We start from the raw sequence: 17,182 nt of genomic DNA, 5'->3' as shown, positions 1-17,182 counted from the left end.
TTAATCTTCTTGCATATTTGGTTTAAGTTGATTGACCTTGCTTGATAATTTCCCATGATTTAACTAACAGCTTTTTGCCTTCTGTAATGAACTTAATTTTGAAAAAACCCAAATGGTTTACAACCTCTTTGAGGTGACAGTAACTGTTCCACGGTTTGTGGCCGCTACTGTGGTTGAAAATCATTGATACATCTTATTGTGATTCACAATTAGGACAGAAACCCCTTTCACCCACCCTCCAAATTCCGATTGGGAAGGAGTTTTAACACCCGTTTTGCAATTTGGAAAGTTTGACCTAATCCCAAAGGGTTTGTACACCTTAAGAAATCTGATTTTGCTGTCCCACGCCTATGATTTTGTGAATCGCTGGGTTTGTGAACACAAAATCATTTTGCACATCTCCTTTGTTCGCTGCTATTTAATGTTAAATATCTAAATAACTCACACCAATCAAGATAGTGTTTCCTGGGCGCAGATTTACTAATATTTTGCAATTTGCATCATGCTTGAGACGCATTTTACCATTTATATACCCAGCCCCTATTAAATACTGCCCCACTTTTCACTCCCACTGGCACCTGACTCATCTATCATTGCACAGCCATTGTGCTCTAAACAAGAAGGTCTTAATTAGCTGAGCAAATGCCACCATTCAATCATGAGTGATTATAAGTGGTATGAAGTCACTCCTTGGTCCACACCCTCAATCTAAACATACACTTCAGATTTCATCCTCACTGCAAAGCAAATGGGTCGCAAATATTTGATGGCAGATCTCTCTATGTACAGGTGGTCCACCTTCTAAACCACCCTCTCCTATTAAGGTTTCAGAGCTTCCCAAAATCTCTGAAAAAGTCTCAAAATGCATGTTTTCCATTTTGCCATAGGTTCTGGGTTAATATGGCTCATGTTACATCCTATACCCTGGGTCCTTGTTGGCCCTCATCCTCCAACAACCCACACATCTCATCTGGACATACATCAAAGGCAGACATGATTTTTTGTTTATTTGTGTTGAGCCTCAACGTGAGGCTGTTTCTCTGATTTAGGCAGCATATTCTATCTGAAGCAGAGAGAACATTTGGGAAGTTAACAGTACAAAGTTTTTCAGATGTTCTTTAAATCAAAATATGACTTTTCCTGCTGCAGGTTCAGAGTGAGTGATTGATTTGTTCCCAATGTTCCACCACACATAATGCCTCCGGCAGTTCCATGGCACGCTGATATCCGATTCTTAAATAAAAGTCATAAATGTACTGACCGAGGAACAGACCTATGTTTGGAGAATATTACTGACATGAAGAATTGACAGACAAGAGCAGTAGTATTAGTTGGCTACTGAGACATTTGCATGAGTAGAAGGACGGGGGCGGAGCACCTGTCACTTTTTGCTTGATTTGAAAGGTTTCCTGCTCTTCTACTTGCATGTTTCCATAAGTAGATTTGAATTCTTCTATCAATTCCAATCTACTCACATGCAAGATCATTTTCGCGTGCATAAATGTATATGGCGTACAATTACGCAGGCAGCAATACTTCGTGGTAGTGGAACTTCACTTCAGAATTCTAGTAAGAATTGCTTTTTCCTGAGGGAAACATTTTTCCACACGAAGTTAGCACGTTTCCCACTTCCCTCACTTTCAAATCTAAAATGCACATTTTATGCTTCCCTTGACAGAGATACAATTTGGGAAACTGTTCAGGGTGGGAAACTGAGTGCAAATCCTGTTCCGAATATGAACCCACATTTTGTGAATAAAAAGCTCTAATTTACTCTCGTAAAAACTGCCCAGTTTACTCATAATTTCAACAGATGAAAAAGTAAGTAAAAGTAAATATGTGTGGCAGTACTAGAACCGGGGTCCACAGTCCCAGAGTCCTCACCCCTAGAAGACCGGCTTCTTACAGACCTCCTGCAAACACGTGCCACTTCACTCACATACCGCAAACTGTTGAACAATCTCCCGGATCCCCTGCAGCGTTTACGAGAGAAATGGGAAAATGAGTTAGGGGCTATGGACGAAACGGATTGGAATGCTGCTATGGCGTCACCAAGGGAGGCGGGGATATCGGCCAGGTTTAGGCTCATACAATTAAAAATACTACATAGAGTATATTACACAAGGACTACCCTACATAAAATACATAGGACTGAAACCCCACACTGTCTCAGGGGGTGTGGGGAGGACGGTACATTATTGCATACACTGTGGGATTGCCCGTCCATAAGAAGGTATTGGCAACAAGTCATGAGGACTATCTCCCAGGCTCTTGACACTTCCCTTACACCGGAGCCACGCCTCTGCCTGCTGAATATTTGGGAGGGAACTGACCTTAATCTTAGACAACAGCAGTGGGTTACTATCGGGACAATGGTAGCCAAGCCCGACGTGGCGCAAAGGTGGGGGGTGGCGGAGGTACCCACGTTAGCATTGTGGTGCAGGACTATGGACAAATTGATGTTAACTGAAAGAACTGTGTATAAAATGAGAGCTAACCCCAAGAAATGGAACAAGGTGTGGGAGGCATGGAATAGATACAGGGGAGACATATGTGAACCACTGCCGGAGGACGAAGGATGAGGAGGAACTGGTCGATTGAATCGGGGGGGAATTCTGGGGATGGACGGGGAATGTTCCTTTGCTAACGGGGATTTAGACTTGTTCGGTGCTTGAGGGGGGTAGGGTATCTACCTGGACAATGGGAATCGGCACACTTCACTGACACTGTTTCCTATTTTGCGACTATACACCACAGATGAGCCATCGAGTTTTGTTCTGTTCAACTTTTTACACAAAAACAAAAAATGGACTAGAAAAAGTAAGATTTCATAAATTCAATTACTGTATCCTGATTGCATTTCACATCACTTCCATCGATCGCTGCCGGACCGGAGGGTTGTCGGCTGAATAGCTGTGTGACAGTACAAACTATTGCAATACCTTATGATGTGTATGACTGACCAGATGTACTGATGTTATTTTGATGGCAATTGTCAATAAAAATCTTACACCAAAAAAAAAAAAAAAGTAAATATGTGTTGGTGGATCTAGTAGTATTGACTAAGAAATAGTTTAACCCCTTGCGTGCTGATGACAGAACGGTTCCGTCATCAGCTACGGGTGAGCTGTGCTGATGACGGAACCGTTCCGTCATGACTCCGCCCGCGCAAGGCGGAGTCAGCACAGGCGGAAAATACGCCCCGCACGCAAGGGGTTAAATCTCTTTGTTAAATAACGTGAATGCAACTGGACAAGATTTATTTTATGGGGACTAACTGAAACGTATACATTTTATATTTATCTACCCACAGAATGTACTGCTGCTTTAAGAATTCCATGCACTGAAAAATATGAAAATGCAAGTACAGAATGTTAAAAATTGGGTCTCTAGTTGGCAGAGGCACACACCCTGTCCAAGTAGAGACCACAATCGAAGTCAGGGTAAGTCAGTTACACACCATAAATTATTCTGTGCTCACCCTCTCGTAGCTCTCGTGTTGCGCAACACAACACATAGTAAAACAATGAAAACAACACAACAAGATTCCACACCAGGTTGGAAAAATAGATTTGATTTTTATTTAAAAAAAAAGACCAAAACTACAAAAATCAAATAAGTAGAAGTCGAGATATGAATTTTTAAACAATAAAAATGTCTTTAGTGTTTAGAAGCAATAAGCGCCAATGAGGGTTATCTGGTCACGATGGACTGGGGCAAAGTCAAGAGTTCAGGCCGACCCTGATGGATTGCGGACCAAATACAGGAACCACACAGGCCGGCTTAACAAAGTACCTTGATCCTAATCGCAGCAGCGAGAAGCAGGCAGCAATGCCTCTGTGTCAATCCTGCAATGGAGGTAGCAGGCAGCAATGCCTCTGTGTCAATCTTGCAGTAGAGGTGATGCATCAATTTTCTTCACGGAGTAGAGGTGATGCATCAGTTCCAAAGACGATGTGCTGAGCCTAGTGGTGTTGGTTCCATAGGCGATGCTCTGGGTTTCTCCACGCATTTGAGGGGATGCGTCGATCTTTCCACACTGCAGTGGTGGTGATGCATTGGTTCTTTAAGGCGATGCGTTTTTTCCTAGTGCGATGCGCCGATTCTTCTCCCTCAATGATGTATCATTTAATATGCAGGCCCTGGGCACACGTAGTGCACTCTACTAGGGACTTACAGATAGTTTCAATAACCCAATTGTGAATAAACCAATGTAACCATGTTTAGGGTGGAAGCACATGCACTTTAAGACTGGTCAGCAGTGGTATAGTGCTCAGAGTCCTAGGGTCAACAAAAAGAGTCAGCAAAAAGAGGAGGTAAGCAAGGAAAAAATTTGGAAGAAGACCACTCTAAGACTGACAAGTCTAAAACAGAACATGTTACATAGCAAAAAAAGCCTTTGTTTTAAGCCTCCTTTTAAATGCAGTGGGCTAGACTCCAAACACTGTTCCACATAAATTGTTAAACAGCCTATGATCTGGCACAGATAAAACCATGCCTCCAGCAATAGGTAAAACCAGTGCTTGATTTGTAAAATAAGGAATTATGGTGCCTGAAGCTCTGCACACAGGCCAGCGGCAGAAGCAATTAAATGTTGGTGCACTGAATACCACGGCTGACAGTTTAAATCCACCTCATTCTTTAAGAGACTACCAGACAGTCCCTGCCCCTTTATCACAGTCTTGCAGGTTTCTGCTCTTTCCCTTTGCGACAATTTTTCTGTCTTTCTCTTCCTTTATCTTTCTAATTTGCGTGTTTTTCCCTCTCTTGCTCTCTGTAAATATCTGATGCGAAACAATAAGTGCCTTTCCCCAAAAACGAGTGCTGGTGATCCCACCAGCAACTGCCAGCTCAAATTAAGCACTGGGTAAAACGTGGTTCACTTAGGATAGTAAAGTTTCAGTGTTTCCTTCACAATGGGGTGATTAATACCTTAATTGGCACAGCAGGCAAAATAGAGCTTTTTAAGTCTGGTCTTCTCACAGCCATCTCTCTGCCTCATGAACTGAAAAAACATAAAGCAAAAATACATACATGTATACATATACATGTACATAAGACGGCTTTTAGTGAGCCCTCTTCATTCGCTGGTATGCCGGACTAGCATTCATCTAATGCTACAACCCTACACTGCATACCGAATGGGACAATGGGTAAAACCACTTCAGCCTTTGGGTCTTTTGAGTGTATGGCATTTACAGGTCCGTGGATTACAGGTGTGTTTTCGCCTAGAAGATACGTGCTTCATTGTACGGGCTGGTGAGCCAGAATGTTACTTTGACAGTTTTTTTCTTTCATTATGTTTTATTTTTGTCGTCATCCTTCTGTATTTAAGCTATTTCTTCAAATCAGATTAATTCAAAGCCTGTTTCTACTTTTTCTGGGTACCAAGAAGAATTGTAATTTCCTATGATTTTGATAATAACTAAAAAGGGTTTCTGTCCATGTTCCGAGTACACCTGCCTGCAAGGAAGCAGTTGCACTGTTAAATAAAATTATATAAAACACATATTTTCTTTTTTTACTCTAAGATTCTTATTGCAAGCATATGTCCGCCCCAGTTAAGCATATATTTTTATTGACATATGCCTGTAATAAAGGAATAATATAAAACATAATCGTCAAACCAGCTTACCTGTTCCAGACATATTGGACTTTGCCACTCCTTATTAAAATTAGTCTTGGTTTCCACATGCAACCATTGGAGTGTAACTGGTAAGTGGGTGGAATTATCACATTTTCCAGCACCAGGGACCAGCATCAATTTGAAACATCTGTAGCATTTCCAACGTATATCTATTAAGGTGTTAAAAAATGCAATCACATAAATCCAACCCCCACCGTGGCAGAAACCGCAGCTGGGCATACATTACCTGATGTGGGGCTGGAAAGTGAAAAGAAGAGCGAGCGTTATACAAGAGAGCGTTTTAAGTTCTGTCTCCTGACTTCTCACATTCATGACAGCGTTCAGACACTGAGCGACCAAAACATTTTGACTGATAGCCAACTGCTTGGCCGAACAATGTTGATTTCATTCTTTTTTTTTTTTAGCTCTTTTTTTTTTTGCAGTTTCTTCATGCCCAATCCTGCACCAATGATTGTGCAATTCAAAAGATTTTGGAGAATTAAAGATCACTTCTATCTAGACCAAAATTGTTGCCACCTTGTTATCTGAAGAAGGAGTCAATATGGCTTTGAAAGCTCAGAAATTGTAGAATTGTAAGGCACTGTTATCAGTTGGTTCAATAAAAGGTGTCACAGCATAACCTATGTCAATTATCAGACTGGATTAACATGGTGTTGAACCATTCATTTCTCATCACCGAAAAAGCATTTCGACGCCTCATCAGGGATAGTAAGCTCTATACAAATGCAATTACAATACAATATAGCACCCAAAGTGATGAACCAGAGTACCTGGCTACTGTTGCAAAATTGCCCTACAGAAATATAAGGGGCTTTTAAGGGCCAACCTTAATAATCAGGACACGAGCATTGAGGTCGGCTAACCCTGATGCAACTGTGGGGCATATTACCAAGCAATAGCGATAATTATCGCTATTGCTTGGTTAGCGTGAAAAAATGATCGCCGAGTTGCAGCGATTTTTATCGCAGATAAACCTTGGTATTACCAAGGTTTATCGAAAATGCGATAAAAATCGGCCGCAATGCATGAATATCGCTGAAAAGTCCGCGATATTCATGCATTAGCGAGCTAATGCTCTTAGCCATGTTATCCACCTCCCATTGGATAACATGGCTAAGAACTGCTCAGGGCAGGTGTAGGCTTTTGGAGATATTCCCGCTTAGCGTGAATATCTCCAAAAGTTGGTAATAGGAGATAGCGATGTTAGCGACTGTTTCCAGTCGCTAACATCTTGGCACGCCCACTTTGCATGTCATTAGTGATAAATATCACTGACATGCAAAGTGGGGCCCAAAAACATCACTATCTCCTACTATCTGTCGCTAACTGGTGTTAGCGACAGCTAGGTAATAGGGAAATAATTTTATCTCCGCTTTCTTGGCTTTTAAAGCCAAAAAAGCGGAGATAAACCCCCTTGATAATATGCCGCTGTGTTTTTAATGTGCAAACACGTGCCTGCAATAGATATGTTTCCTAACTTATGCAAGAATAATGACATCTATATGTGGTGTGATTACTTTACTTAAAGCACAAAGATTTCCTTAATTGACTTGGTACAACACTGTTGTTAAAATGAACAAAATAATGGTTGACTCTTCTCCCCTCGCTCCCCTGCTGTGCTTGTGCTCACCCACAGGTGGAGGAAGGGGGGCTTGGTGGGGCAGCCGACCTCAGGGAGGTCTCCCCCCGGGCAGTTTTGGAGGGGCAGGCGGGGGGGGTGGGTGCTCAGTCCTCGGGCGCTTTTTATAAATTTTGGGCTTTCTTTCCCTACTAGAGGAGCCCAAGCATAAATTCTGCTGGCTCCTCCTCCCGGCCACCATTTTAGGTTTTGGTGACCTGATGACCGGGAGTTAGCTTAGTGAATTTTTTCTTGTGGTGTTTTAGCGTAGTATTTTATTAGTCTTTTTCGCCGCAATTCAGGATAATTATGGCGGCTGAAGATTACAGGGTTTTGGAAGCCATTCGGCTTCTCAGTGAGGCGGGTAGATTAGATTTGGTTATTGGTAATGCAGAGGGCCCTTCGCGCCCTCACCGTCAAGCTTCCGACGGTGTGGCCGCTGTGGTGGCGGCCTGTGTCACACCGAAGCGCTCCCGCTCGGGGGCGCTGAGTGAACGTGGCCGCTCTCGTACCAGGAAATCGGCCAAGCAGCAGACAAAGGAAGTGGTGAGCGTTGAAGCCCAGCGGTCTTTTGAGCCGGTAAGACCCGCATTGGTGGGGGCTTTATCAGCAGGGGTGCCGCAGGAGCTGTCTCTTGCTTCAGCGGCTTTAATGTGGGCGGGCTCTGTGGTGGCGTAGCGGGGGAGGAGAGGTGCGCAGCCCGGAGGCCAGAAGCGTTCTGCTTCGGCCTCCTCGGTGATGTTTGAGGCAGTGGCTCGGGAAGGGGGGGAGGAGCGGGTGTACGTCGCGTGCTCCCCGTCTCTCCCTCAGCAATCTTTTTTGCCGATTGAAGGAGGGGGCCAGGCTTTCAATAAGGCCTTGGGGTCGGACTCGGTGCCAAATTTGAGGGTGTTGGGGAAGGAGGTGGGCTCTTTCCAGCATAATCGTCCCATTTTGAGTGGTCAGGAGGTCATGGTGCAGCAAAAGCGGTTACAAGTACAAACTGCAGGAGAAGTTTTTGATCAGGTTGCGTCAGGGCAATTCAGCCCTTTGTTGTTTTCCCCGGCAGTTTCCATTAGGGATGAAGTACTTTCTGTTCATAGTGGGTCGGTGGGGGAAGGTGAGTGGGCTCAGACAGGGGGTTGGGTAGATATGTCTGTTGGAGCGCTTGGACAGGAAACAGGTAGGGTAACTTCCCCAGTTTATTCCTTGGGGACTAGAAGGGTGGTTCCTATTAATTTGCTGCAGGCTGGCTCTCTTTCTCCATCAGGGGTGGTGAAAAAAGGGCTTGGTGTGGGAGCACGGTCTTGGGAAGGTCTGGATGTTTTTCCTTCATGGTCTGAGGGTATTCGTGATTCTGTCAGGGGCAGGAGTGGAGTGGGTCTTGGTTTTCAGGGAGAGTCGGGGCAGGTTTTAAACTTACAAAAACCTAGTTTGGGGAGTCAAATGTTAGAGGCTCGTGATGTTTTAGTTCAGAAACAGGTGACGTCTGGTGGTCAAGCTCAAGGTCCTGCGTCAGCTGTATTACAGGCTATGCTGGATTGGAGCAGTGGGGAGGAGGTGGTGGAGCCTTCCCCTCCTCATCGTAGGGTTTGTTTTCAGTCAGGTGATGTGGTGTTGCAAGACGAAAGGTTCATGCAGGGAGATGTTGTAAAGGGGTCAGTTGGTCATGGTGTAGTTCGTTGTCAGGGTCCCGGCACATCAGTCCAGCCTTTTTCTTTTCAGGTTAGGGATCGGCGTGGGACAGCAGAATCGGTAGGGTGGAGTCCAGCCCATTTTCGCCGAGGAGAAGGGAGGGTGGAGCCAAGCGCGGCACATTCTGTACCGTCGGGGGATCCCGGCGCGGTCAGCAGATGCAGGTCCAGCGCGACCTCGCTGGCCCCTACATATCTTCACTCACGACAGATGGATTTTTCTGCTGCAAATATTTACAGGAGTAGTAGAAAGTCAGAGTAGTACCAGCGCGTACAGTTGGCTCCCCCTTTGAGTGTTCAACAGAGGGTTGGTAAGGCCCAATCTAGTGTGGTAGAGCAAGGTAAAGCTCATAAAAGGTTGCTGGCGCCAAGTACTCCCCGGTTGGAGGAATCCTTACTCTTGGATTATGATGAGGAGAGCCCCGAGGAAGGGGAAATACGTGATACTGTGTCTGGGGGGGGGGGCATTCTCATGCTTCTCAAAGTATTTTACAGGCACCGGTGGCGGTGCAAGCAAAGAAAGTGCTGGTGTCCGGACCAGCTCGAGAGCGCGGCCCCGCAGGAAGGGTTCCTCGGATGGTGGACAACGTGGACCAAAGGGCATGGAGGTCGGGGCCAGGGCAAGCCCCCTTGTTGAACCCAGGTGAGCTTCGTGACCCACAGGCCAAACCAAAAATGGTCTCAGTGGGGATCGAGTGTGAGCCTTTAGAGGGTGAGTCAGGAGGTAAATTGTTTAAGGGCCGCTATGTTAAAGTTCAAGGGGTAGGTACAGGTGAGGATGAGAAGGCGGCCGCTAAAGTTGACAGTGGGACGTGCACTGAGCCCGCAGGGGAAGGGAAAGATCCTTTGCATAGTAAGGAACTGAAAATTAAGAAATTACCCTACATGGGTGTCACTAAGCCTTTAGGAGCACATTTGATGCTCTCCACTAAAGAAAGGATTTGGAAAGGTGAGTATGTGGAGCTTTTGAAGCTGCTACATAGGGAAGTGCGTTCTAAGGAAGGCTCAAAAGAGGAAGAGTATGAGCTAGCTAAGCGCCCTAAGGTACCGCTGACCATTGAGAACTGGATGTCAGCATTTTTAATCTACGCTAGTGTGTACTGCGAAAAGTTTCCTGAGCGCTGAGTTGCATTATTTATATACATGGATGTTATCAGGAAAGCTCAGATCACTGGCAGTGGTTTCGCTTGGGCACAATATGATGAGGAGATCAGGGCCCGTATGGCATGGGACCCTGACGCCAAGTGGGGCGAATTTGACACTGATCTTTGGCAACACACAATGGGTGTTTCAGTGGGTGGTAAGACCATTTTCACAGCTAGTGGCTTACCGTTAGTATACCGGCCCCTTCAAGGAAAGCCCACCAGGGGAGGGGTGGGAAACACGGCAGGCACACAATAAGGAGGAGGGGCTTGTTGGGATTTTAACAAAGGGTTCTGTTCAAGGGAATTTTGCAGATTTCGTCATGAATGCTCCCAATGTGGTAGAAAACACCCTTCAGTCAAATGCTGGGGGCCTAGACCGACAGGGGGACAACAGTGGCCGCAGCAGGGTGCTGGCACATCCGGCCCCTCCCAACAATCCCAGGCAAACAGAGGGGGGAAGAGTGCTGCTGGAGTTGGGGCCAAAGGCTCGTACTCCGGTTAGATTGGTCCAGTTGGCTGACAGTCTGTCGGAATATAGTGATGTGCGAGCTCAGGAAATTTTGTTGACTGGTTTTCGTGAAGGTTTCAGATTGGGTTATACAGGTCCTCATGTGCGGCGTTGGTCCAGGAATTTAAAATCGGCTGATGAGCTTCCAGCAGTGGTACAGGACAAACTGAATAAAGAGGTTTTTGAAGGAAGAATGGCAGGCCCCTTTGATGATTGGCCTTTGGAAGATTTGATCATTTCACCTATAGGAGTGGTTCCTAAAAAGGAGCCTGGTCAGTATAGGTTGATTCAACACTTATCATGGCCAGAAGGGGCATCAGTGAATGATTTTATTGATGAAGTGTCAGCTTCAGTGTCCTATTCTTCTGTTGATGTGGCCATGTCTTTGGTGGTAGCAGCGGGTCCCTTGGCCGAAATGGCAAAATGCGACATCAAATCTGCATTTTGACTGCTTCCAGTCCATCCTGAAGACTGGTGTCTTCTGGGTATCCATTTCCATGGTAAATCGTACGCGGACAAAGCACTGCCAATGGGTTGCTCGAAGTCCTGTGCCCTTTTTGAAACTTTTAGCACCTTCTTGCAGTGGTTTTTCACTCGCCAATCTGGTCATGAGCTTGTCACGCACTATCTAGATGATTTCTTTTTTGTGGGGCCTCAGGGATCATCTGAGTGTCAGGCAGCATTGGACACATTTCAACAACTTATGGATTATTTAGGAGTGCCTTTGGCTCCAGAAAAGACCATGGGTCCATGAGCGACCATGTCTTTTTTGGGAATTGAGCTTGATTCAGGAATCATGCAAGCTCGCTTGCCACAGGATAAGAAGATTAAAATGCTGGATCTTTTACAGACAATGTTGGCAAAACCAAAGGTTACTGTGAAAGAGGTACAGGTCCTGTTGGGTCATTTGAATTTTGCCTGCAGGGTGGTGAGAGCGGGCAGAACATTTTGTAGGCGTCTAGGCAGGGCTCTGTCGGGACATCATTTACCCCATCACCGTGTGATATTGACTGCTGGAGTGAAAGAGGATTTGCGGATGTGGTCCACCTTTTTGCATTCCTTTAACGGGCTTCCTTTGGCTCGGGAGGAGGACTGGCTGTGGGAGGTTCAAATTTTTTCAGACGCGGTAGGCAGTGATGGTTTTGGAGTGTACTGGCAAGGCAGATGGTGTGCGGAGAAGTGGCCGGATCTGTGGATGGATGGTGGGAGAAGCATTGCTTTTTTGGAACTGTTTCCAGTAGTTGTTGCTTTGACGCTGTGGGGGCAGGAGTTTGCTCACAAGAAGGTTATGTTTCGAATTGACAATCAGGCTGTGGTGGACATCATTAACAGGCAGTCTGCCAGGGATCCCCAGATTCTGAAATTGCTGCGAGTCTTTGTGTTGGGGTGCCTTAGGTATGACATCTGCTTTAGGGCTCTACACATTCCTGGTGTGGACAATGACATTGCGGATGCTTTGTCTCATTCACAGTGGGAGAGGTTCCATGGGCTTGCCTCGGAGGCGGACAGAACACCAACACGCATGCCGGAGCACCTATGGGAGGTCGGCAACACAGGGTCCTACAGTTGGTGGTAGGTTCTTTGTCTTCATCTACTCAAGCCGCATATGACCTGGCTTGGAGAGAATTTTTGGCATCTGGAGCTCTCAGGCGTGAACCTGGCTGGAGGCGTTTGGATGATGTGGTTCAATTTATTCTGTCCTTGATTGATAAAGGGTTATCCAAGGTTACTATTGCCGGGAAGTTAGCGGGCATCTCCTTCATGGGTAAACTCCTTTGGGGTTACTCTCCTTCTGCAGGTGAAGTAGGGAGGAGATTGTTGGAAGGGTGGTCACGAGAACGCAGTGTACATCAGTCATTTCGGAATCCCTTGTCGTGGCAGACTCTGGCCTGGGTGGTGGAGGCACTTCCTTTTGTTGGTACTGATGATTTCGAGGTTTGCCTGTTTTCCACACTTATGGTGTGGATGTTCTTTGGAGCATTCAGGGTTTCTGAGTTGCTGGGTTCTAAGTTCAATGTGGGTGTTAAGTGGGGGGATGTTCATTTGTCAGAGAAGGGTGTTCACATATGGCTGCATCGTTCAAAAACGGATCAAAGAGGCAAAGGTAAAGGGGTCTGGTTGGAAGCTTCCTCCCCCTTTGAGACGTGTCCCCTGCAGTGGGCTAGGAGATGATGTACTGTTTCTGGTGGGGATGTGGAGGCTGGCGTTTTTCAGCACGCAAATGGCATCAGGGTTACTGATTATCAATTTTGCATGGTACTACGCAAAGCGTTAAAGAGCATTGGTCTGGATGAAACGAAATTTGGCACTCATTCCTTCCGAATTGGGGCAGCCACCGAGGCGCATAATCGGGGTTGGTCTGGGCAAGATATCATGCGCTTAGGGCGTTGGTCATCCAAGTGTTTCCAGCGATATGTACGACCTGAAGTGGGCGAGGCGCTTGCGTCATCCTCTTTGTCTTAAAATTTGATGCTGCTTTTCTCATTCCAGGTTCGGTGGCTGGTCCCCGGTCAACGGCTCTGACCATTTGGATTGTGGGCCATTCATTCGTGAAATGGGCGCAGATTCAAGCACGAAATAGCTATTTTGGAACACTGCTTGGTTTTAATGAAAGTTTTTTCAATGTTGCTTGGAGAGGTAAAGGGGGGATGTGTTGGAAGAATTGATTCCAGCTCTGAATTCCTGGTTGGGTGGGGGTCATTGTTCTGATGTTTTAGTTATTCACCTGGGGGAAAATGACCTGTGCAAGGTTAAGGGAGTGGTTCTATTACGTGCTATAAAAAAGGATCTTTCTCTATTGAAGCAGCAGTGGGCGGGTTGTCATGTCTTTTGGACGGAATTGGTTCCTAGGAGATCTTGGAGAGGAGCTAACAAACCAAAGGCGATTGATAAGGCTCGGAAAAAGATCAACTCAGAGGTTTCCAAGTTTTGCAGGGAGTTGGGTTTTGGTCGAGTGTCACATGGTGACATCAGGTTTGATGCAGTGGAGTTTTTTCGGGATGATGGTGTTCACCTTTCTCGTTTGGCTATGGACTTGTATCTTTTGGAGTTGCGTGAAGTTTTGTTGCGCTGTTTGAAAATTCAGGAGTTTGCTGGTTAATTCCCTCTTCCTTAGCTCTTTAGTGTATTTGCAAGGTTTGGGGGGCAGAAAGGGGGGTGTATTTCTCCCCCCGCTTTCTGGGTGGCGAGGTTTAGTTGTTTTTGTAAGGCTTGGTAAGTTTGTGATTGGTTTTTACTTGGTTGGCACATTCGGCAGGGGTAATTGGACATGTTGACGGTTTGGGATGGTTGTATACGTTGGGGGACCAAGAGGGGTTTGAGGGCAAACTGTGGAGTTTGTTTTATGGTTTAGAGGGTTTGATAAATTGAAATGTTTATGCGGGGTGTTTGCATTGTTGGATTTGTAATAATGTAATGCTTGGGTGGGGGCGGGGTCAATGACGTTTTAGGGGTGGGGGTGGGATGGGGGAAATTAAGGTAGTATATTTTATTTAGTGAGGTTTAGTTTTGTAAGGCATTGGCCGAGGTTTTAATTTGTTAATGTGCACCTGTTTCAATAAAGCGGCCTTTTTCACACACATACTTTGTCTGGTGGTCTGCTCCCCCCCCCCCCCTCTCGCCCTCCCTCCCAAGGGGGGGATTGGGGGGGCAGCCGACCTCAGGGAGGTCTCCCCCCGGGCAGTTTGGGAGGGGCAGGCGGGGGGGTGGGTGCTCAGTCCTCGGGCGCTTTTTATAAATTTTGGGCTTTCTTTCCCTACTAAAGGAGCCCAAGCATAAATTCTGCTGGCTCCTCCTCCCGGCCACCATTTTAGGTTTCGGTGACCTGGTGGCCGGGAGTTAGCTTAGTGAATTTTTCCCTCCCTCCCTCCCTCTCTTTTTCGGTAGGTTTTTTCAACTTCGTTTTCTTCTGGGTATTCTTTTTATTCCTTTTTTAGTAATTTTCATTCCTTGGGTTTTTTACCCCCTTTTTTCCTTCTTTTTAGGCGTTTATATTTGGAACAGGTGGACATGGGCTCTGTTTTTGTATACTTGTCGCTTGGAACAGGTGCTGTGTGGGGTTTAGTTGTTTTTGTCAGGCTTGGTAAGTTTGTGGTTGGTTTTTACTTGGTTGGCACATTCGGCAGGGGGAATTGGACATGTTGACGGTTTGGGATGGTTTCATATGTTGGGGGACCAAGAGGGGTTTGAGGGCAAACTGTGGAGTTTGTTTTATGGTTTGGAGGGTTTGATAATTTGAAATGTTTATGCGGGGTGTTTGCATTGTTGGATTTGTAATAATGTAATGCTTGGGTGGGGGCGGGGTCAATGACATTTTAGGGGTGGGGGTGGGATGGGGGAAATTAAGGTAGTATATTTTATTTAGTGAGGTTTAGTTTTGTAAGGCATTGGCCGAGGTTTGAATTTGTTAATGTGCACCTGTTTCAATAAAGCGGCCTTTTTCACACACATACTTTGTCTGGTGGTCTGCTCCCCACCCTCGCCCTCCCTCCCATTCGCCCCCGAGAGGGAAGCCGCAGACAGCCGTGCTGACGCCACAAGAGGATGCTTAGATAGATTCTACCCGAGCCGTTGTGCCTCTGGATGGTTCCCCGGGGGAAAGAGAAGGTGGGGGAACATCCAGAACAGCGAGCTCTTGGTTTTGAGAGCTCTGAGGCTGGTGGTCGGTGATCAGCTGTGAGTCGCCGAGTTGCACTGCAACTGTGCTTCTGTCTGTGGGCAGCCACGTCACGTGGAGAGAGCATGCGGCACGGCAGTGCGGCCACCCGAGCGCGAGCGCCCAAGTGCACCTTCCTCTGTGAGGATTTCCTTTCCTCCAGGCTCATCCAGGCTCTAGATTTTAGCCTTAGTCAGCAGGGGGGAGTTTTCCCTTCCTACTGGTTGCAAGTTTGAATCCATTGAGCGCGTTTCCCCTATGAGGCTCTCCAGACTTTGTGGCCCTTTAAAAAAGCTTGACGAGGCTCTGTGTGACTTTATGTTGGGGAGCGACAGCACTGTGTTATCACTGTCTATGGTGTTCCCACTGTGGTAACCCTAGCGGCACCTGTAGCTGGGGGACCCGAGAGTTACCAGTGAGAGATCGAAGAGCCATGCTGCATGGATGCTGGCGCATCTGTTTGGGGAAGGCAGACCAACAACAGACTCGCAGTGACCTGTAATTTACTGCTTATAGGATTAGAGTATGAGCGAATGTGGGATCACATTTGTGACTTTGGTGATTCTACCGTGTGCTGGACCTGCTCAGTTGCTATCAGGATAAGTGCAAGCAATCTAGGACCAGTTGAGGCTGGTTGACTTCCGTATCTTTTTCTGGGTACCATGGTGAAGTGTTAGTTATTGGGGGGGCACTCTAATGAGTCAAGACACTCAACAGCAATTGAGGGATTTCTGAATCAAGCAGTGTGGTTATCTCAGGGGAGATTGAAATATCGAAGAGACGTCTCTCATTGACCAAGGAATCATGTATTATTACCCAGGCCCGTCCTCTGCTTCTGCTGTCCTTAACTTGGCACCAGTCAAAGCCCAACTGTGTGACATGTCTAATTCTAATTCCTGTGTAGAAGTCGACTGAGTAGTGATGAACTTTAGGGAAAGGCCTGTTGTGTTGTTTTAATTACCTCACTTCATTGCCAGGAAGAATTTATGCTCACGCCTTCCGGTACTTTTATAAACCAGAGGACTTGCCTTCTGCATCAAAAACCTTACCCTGGGGCCCTTCACTACAACGTTCCAATTGCGACTTGATTTAGTCCTTTGGATGGTATTACAGATATTGATTAAGATAGGAACTGTGGAATGTGGAAGAGGTGTGGCGCAGCGGCCAGGTGACTGACGACGGAATCTGGGGCTCATGGTTCGATCCCTGGTGGCAGGTCAGCCCAGCACCATGGGGCATATGTAGGTAATTCACATTTTGCGATTCTTAAGGAATCACTATTTGAGAATTGCAAAATGGAATGTAGGTAAAAATTCGCAATTTTTTTTTCGAATCTCAAAAATTCCTTAGTTGCGATTAGCAAATTGCAAATCGCAATTAAGGAATGAGTGTCCCATTCATTCCTATGGGCCAATAGGCCCATAGGAATGAATGGGGATATATTCTCAAATTGCGATTTTCTATGAGAAAATCGCAATTTGAGAATCGCAATTGTAAGGGTGCCAGGGTGTCCAAAGGACACCTGTTGCACCCCTGGAATGTGCCTGTAAGTACACGTGGCACACATACATGCCCTAAGGGCATGTCTGTGCTCCACATGCCACTTTGAATTAAAAAAAAAATTCATTTTGAAAGGAAATCGCAAAATACCATCTACTTGGAGTAGGTGGTATTTTGCGATTCCTTAAGCCCAAATCGCTATTTTAAAGGCACCCCTACATAGCATTTAAGGAATCAGAAAATTGCGATTCCTTAAATGCTTGAGCAAAATAAGGAATCACAATTTTTGCGATTTCTTATTTTGCTATGTGGCACCTACATACCAAATCGCCGTTTGCGATTCGCCAACACCTACCTACATATGCCCCCATGTGACTCTGGGCAATAGTTTGCTTAATCTTCCCGAAGGCCCCCATCTCCGGGACACCACTTCGGAG

This window comes from Lissotriton vulgaris, chromosome 2_1 (genome assembly GCF_964263255.1).
Source record: "Lissotriton vulgaris chromosome 2_1, aLisVul1.2, whole genome shotgun sequence".
Classification (NCBI taxonomy): Eukaryota; Metazoa; Chordata; class Amphibia; order Caudata; family Salamandridae; genus Lissotriton; species Lissotriton vulgaris.
Note: the sequence above shows the minus strand (reverse complement) of the source record.